We start from the raw sequence: 5,660 nt of genomic DNA on the forward strand, positions 1-5,660 counted from the left end.
AACTGAGCCATAGTCGAGGTTGACACCATTGTACAACCCATAGAGAATCGTCATGAACAGATGACTAGCCCCATCAGAACCTACACTCCTCTCTGATAGACCCTTGAACAGTATCGTGAAAAAGCCATTCCACTGAGGAGGAAGACACGACTTCTTGAACTTCGTGACGGTGGGAAGGATTTCAGTGTAACCCATGTTGTAAAACATGGAGAACAATTGTCCCACTGAAATCGACTCAGGGTTAACCCTCGACTCGTCAGGTTCAAACTCTAGAAGCGAGTAAAAGCGATGTTTTGAGATAGAGGTTTTGGTATCAAGAATGTCGAAGAAGATGCGATCAACAGACTTATCGTAATGAGCAGTGGAGAATATCTGGGAAAGACACTCCATAGGCACCGTTTCAACCTTGGTCAGTGCGAGAACCAGTGGAGAGTACTTGAGACACTCCACTATAGGATACATGAAGGCATCATACGTGATTGGATTGAGATCAATGATTAAGCTTTGTTAGGGTCTGATTAGGAGAATGTGGGAGGTTTCATGAACAGAGGAGGAATCCGCCGTTGTTGAGTGCTTCGAAGAAGAAGATGAACAGTGGGAGTAAAGCGTCTTTGGTTGGTTTCAGAAATTTGGGTGCAGTAAAGAGGTAAAACAACTTAGGGTTTACCCTTTATACCGTGTGCAGAAGTGAGAAAAACGCGAAGCGGTTTCTGAGTTAATTGACGCGTGACAGTTAGCAACCCCTATGATTACGCATGAGAGAGAAAAACGTATCCATTTTGCACGTCTTCCCATCAAATGCCTTTTTGAATTCCTGAAACTTTTAGTCTCCCGGCTGAGTCATCGTCTTATGTTTAAAATGAGTTGTCTTCACTAAATAAAAACAAACACGTAGATAAACCACAGCATCCCTTTGAGAATATAACATTAAAAACCAGAGCTATAAAAATAGCTTGTAGTGAACCAAGCCAGACTTTTGGACAATCAAAAAGATTTTCATGCATAGAGTGTCAAAGATGAAGAAATAAAGCAACATATATGTGGGAAATTGTGATGTCAGTATAGACACGAAACAGTGGATCCCGAGCATGAATCTTTTCCTTCAAAGTCAAGAGAGACTTTAAAGTGTCTATGTGGTTTCCCGTTGAATTATGATCAAGCACTTGTTAAGAAGAGTTGAAAGGCATCTTTTAATGAGGCTTAGAGGGGTGGCTTTCGCTTCAGTTCAGAATTCCAGATCTTGACATAAGATAGAAACCGAATGAAGTAATTGTGAGACCAATGAGGTCTGTTGAACAAGTAGGTTTCGATAGTATTTTAGTGACTTGTTGGAAATGCTTGGTGTGAAATCTCAAGAAAATTTAAAACTGGATTCTAAAGGAAGAAATGTTATGGTATGTAATATTTTCATAAAAATCACACAAAAAGAAAAATAGAGATTTCATGGTACAACCACTTGGGTGGATTCGTTAATTCATGAGTGAAATCTAGAGCAAATTTAATTGTTCACCGTCAATGCATAGTGGGTATTGAATTGTGGTTTTCACTTAGTACGTAGTGACACGAAGCTAACATCATAAACACAGAGATTGTGTAACCATAAACCTCAGTGGTAATTTCTGAGAGTCTCAAGGGTTACATGTATGAAGCCAATATGATGGAGAAAAATGTTTGAGGTCGTGTAAAGAAACTAAACTACCTCTGCTATAAAAATAGTGACCAAGCAGAAAACTCTTAACTCATATGAGAAAAGAGTAAGGTAGCTCATGATTAGAATAAATGTAGCAACCTAATTGGGAAGACAAGGTTTGTATATACCCAGCCAATAAGGCTTTATTCAAAATCAGTTGAGGCTTTGGACAACATGCAGCAGCATGCTTCTAGGGACACTTAGCTAGTAAAAAGTGTGAGAATGATACCTGCCCCATCGATATTCCATAAACTATTAACATAAACAAAAGTAGAGACAAGAAGAAAGAAAATATTTTTGGAATTTTTGATAATTTTGTAAAGAGAAAAATAAAGCAAACCAAACAAAACAAATTTTGAACCGAACCAGAAATGGACCGCACGCTCGGTTCATTTCGGTTCCTTAAATTTTTTTTTTCATTTTTGGAAAACAACTGTACAAAAGTATACAACCAAAGATATCACCTTTTTGAGATAAGAGAAAACAAGTGCAGTGGGACCGAACCCGAAATAGACCGAGTGTTCGGTTCATTTCGCTTCCAACTTTTAGTTTTGAGAAGGCATTTTTGGAACAGACTCTGATTCCATCATACCTAGGCCTTGTAATATTGTATTGAAACTTGCTTCAGGAAAGGCTTTGGTGAAGATGTCGGCCAGTTGATCATTGGTTCGAACAAAGTGAATTTCTACGTTTCCATCTTCCACATGATCCTTAATAAAGTGATACCTCAGTGCTATATGCTTTGTATTGGAATGTTGCACTAGGTTATGACAGATCCTAATAGCACTTTCTGAGTCGCAATATAATGGGATCTTTTTCATATTGAGTCTATAATCCCGGAGTTGGCTTTGGATCCAAATCACTTGTGATGTGTAGGAGGCAGCTGCAATGTACTTTGCTTCGGCTGCAGACAGAGAAACACATGTTTTTTTCTTAGATTGCCAGCTCACCAACTTCCCGTCGAGGAATTGACAGCCTCCTGTAGTGCTTTTCCGATCTAGACCACATCCTCCTAGGTCTGCATTTGAGTAGGCTTGAACGAAGAAACCTGAGTTTGAGGGATACCAGAGACCGAGAGAGGTGGTTCGCTTCAAATACCGGAATATATTTTTCACTGCCAGCATGTGAGGTTCACGAGGATTTGCTTGAAACCTGGCACAATAGCATACTAAAAACATTATATCGGGCCTGCTAGCTGTGAGGTACATCAGGGAACCAATCATTTGGCGATATAGCGTTATGTCGACTGCCGGTTTTTCCAAAGATGGTGTGAGCTTGGTGCCGAACGCCATAGGAACTTTGACCTTGGAGTCTCCCATCATGCAAAATTTAGCAAGGAGAGTCTTTGTATATGCTTCCTAGTTAATAAAGATGCCATCGGGTCCCTGTCTAATATTTAAACCAAGGAAAACGTTAATTGGACCCATTGAGCTCATTTCAAATTTAGTCTCCATCAACTTTCTGAATTCAGCTGTTAGGCTAGGATTCGTTGAGCCAAAGATGATATCATCGACATAGATTTGAACGATCAAAAGGTGGTTACCTTCCTTTTTACGAAAGAAGGTTGGGTCAACCGAACCTTGTTTGAATTTAGACATCTTTAAAAACTTAGTTAATATTTCATACCATGCCCTAGGTGCTTGTTTCAGACCATAAACAGCCTTATCCAAGATGTAGCAGTGATCTGGATGCTTTTCATTTACAAAACAGGAGGTTGCTCCACGTATACTTCACATCCATCTGGTAGACCTCGAAAATTTTGTGTGCAGCATAGGCAAGAAATATTCGAATGGATTCCAGCCTTGCTACCGGAGAGAATGTCTCTTCGTAATCGATTCCTTATTCCTGGCAATATCCTTTCACCACTAGCCGAGCCTTATTCCGGATTACATTTCCCTCCTTGTCCATTTTGTTTCTGAACACCCATTTGAGACCGAAAACCGAGGCATCTTTTGGTGTTGGAATGAGTCTCCAGACCTTATTTCTTTCGAACTCATTAAGTTCGTCTTGCATTGCCTGAACCCAATCAGAATGATCGAGAGCAATATTGACGGTCTTCGGCTCTATTTTGGATATGAATGAATTAAACATGCATAATTCTACTTTGGAGAATAAAGCAATTTACTTTGACTTCAATTGTGATCGAGTTAGAACCTTTTCTGATGCATCACCCACTATTTGAGATACACGATGATCTCTGGTCCATTTGGTGCGAGGAGGATAATTTGGATAATAGGATGGATCCAATTCAGCATTTACCATTTCTTCCAACTCTGATTGAACATCATCGTCATAGTGCATATCGGAACTCTCCCCCTCGACAGATGATGAACCATATGGATGTGAACCAAGAAGTCTTTCTTCGATTGGGCTTTCGGGCTGATCCAGACTTTCGGGTGCTACCGGAATTTCGGGTGCAAATGGGCTTTCGGGTGCTACAGGACTTTCGGGTGCGTCAAAGATTGGATTCTCGCCCTGGATATGCGAGTCTTGTTGAGTTGAAGAAAAATTGATTCTCGCCCTCGACCGAAGTACCGCTCTGGGGAGGTTCATTTCAAACTGGTTCTTATTCTCCCATTTGTTTGGCTGCATCTTCGACAATTTTCTTAAGGTGATCAATCTTGTTGTCTTCTGCCGTGGCCTTAGAGTGAGCGGCTTTCTCAGGTTCATCAAATAAATCCATGAACTGGTCAAAGAGATTGGCGATTGAGGCTGTGACTTGACCTCTTTGAGAGAAAATCTCTCCAATTGCTTCTTCGGTAGACTTCAACTTCTTGACGTAATTGTCATCGAACGTCACATAATAGGTTTCTTCAATTCTTTTAGAATGCTTATTCAAAACCTTGTATGCCTTTGAAGTAAGAGAGTATCCCAGAAAGATACCTTCATCAGCTTTGACATCAAACTTGTTGTGATGTTCTTTGGAGTTGAAGATGAAGCACCTTGAACCGAACACATGAAAGAACTTGACATTCGGCTTCCTGTTGTCAATAATCTCATAAGGGGTAAGAGAGAAATGCTTGTTGAGATATGATCTGTTTTGAGTAAAACAAGCTGCAGCAATGGCGTCAGCCCAGAAATATAGAGGAAGGGAAGCAAAACTCAGCATGGTTCGGGCCGCCTCACACAGGGATCAGTTTCGCTTTTCGAAAATTCCATTCTGTTGAGGTGTATAGGGGGTTGAGAAATTGTGACTGGTGCCTTTTTCTGCTAAGAAATCTTCGAATTCTTTGTTCTTGAATTCCAGTCCATTGTCGCTCCTGATGTTTTGAACAACTTTTATCAGTTGCACTTCGACTTGCTTGATAAAGATCTTCAGTTTGGGAGTTGCCTCAGATTTGTGCTTTAGAAAGAATACCCAAGTAAATCGTGAGAAGTCATCAACAATAACAAGGATGTACTTGTTACCGCCATTGCTCTCGATTGATGATGGACCACATAAGTCGAATTGAAGCAACTCAAGTGGTTCAATAACTTTGGTGTTTATGATTGTTGGGTGACTTTGGTGACTTTGTTTCCCCATTTCACGTGCAGCACATAAGTGTTCTCGATCGAACTTAAGCAGTGGAAGTCCCCGAACATGACCACCGGTGACTAGCTTGTTGATGTCTTTGAAGTTGAGATATGAGAGCCTTCGGTGCCACAACCAACTTTCGTTTGAATGGGCTTTGGACAAAAGACATATGGTTGGATTCCCTTTGATTGGTCTGAGATTCAGAGGGAACATTTAACCTTTTTGTTCAGACTTGAGAATAACTTTGTTGGATTTCTTCTCTATTATCTCTAAACCTTCGTTATCGAACGAGACTTTGAGACCAGTACCTCCCACCAGTTGAGACACGCTGATGAGGTTATGATGCAATCCCTCTACATACGCCACCTTCCTGATTGTAAAGTCTCAATTGGTTATCATCCCATAACCCTTTATCGTTCCATAAGAGTTGTTACCAAACATGACGTTGCCACCGTT

The sequence above is a fragment of the Lactuca sativa genome, chromosome 3, assembly GCF_002870075.4.
Source record: "Lactuca sativa cultivar Salinas chromosome 3, Lsat_Salinas_v11, whole genome shotgun sequence".
Taxonomy (NCBI): Eukaryota; Viridiplantae; Streptophyta; class Magnoliopsida; order Asterales; family Asteraceae; genus Lactuca; species Lactuca sativa.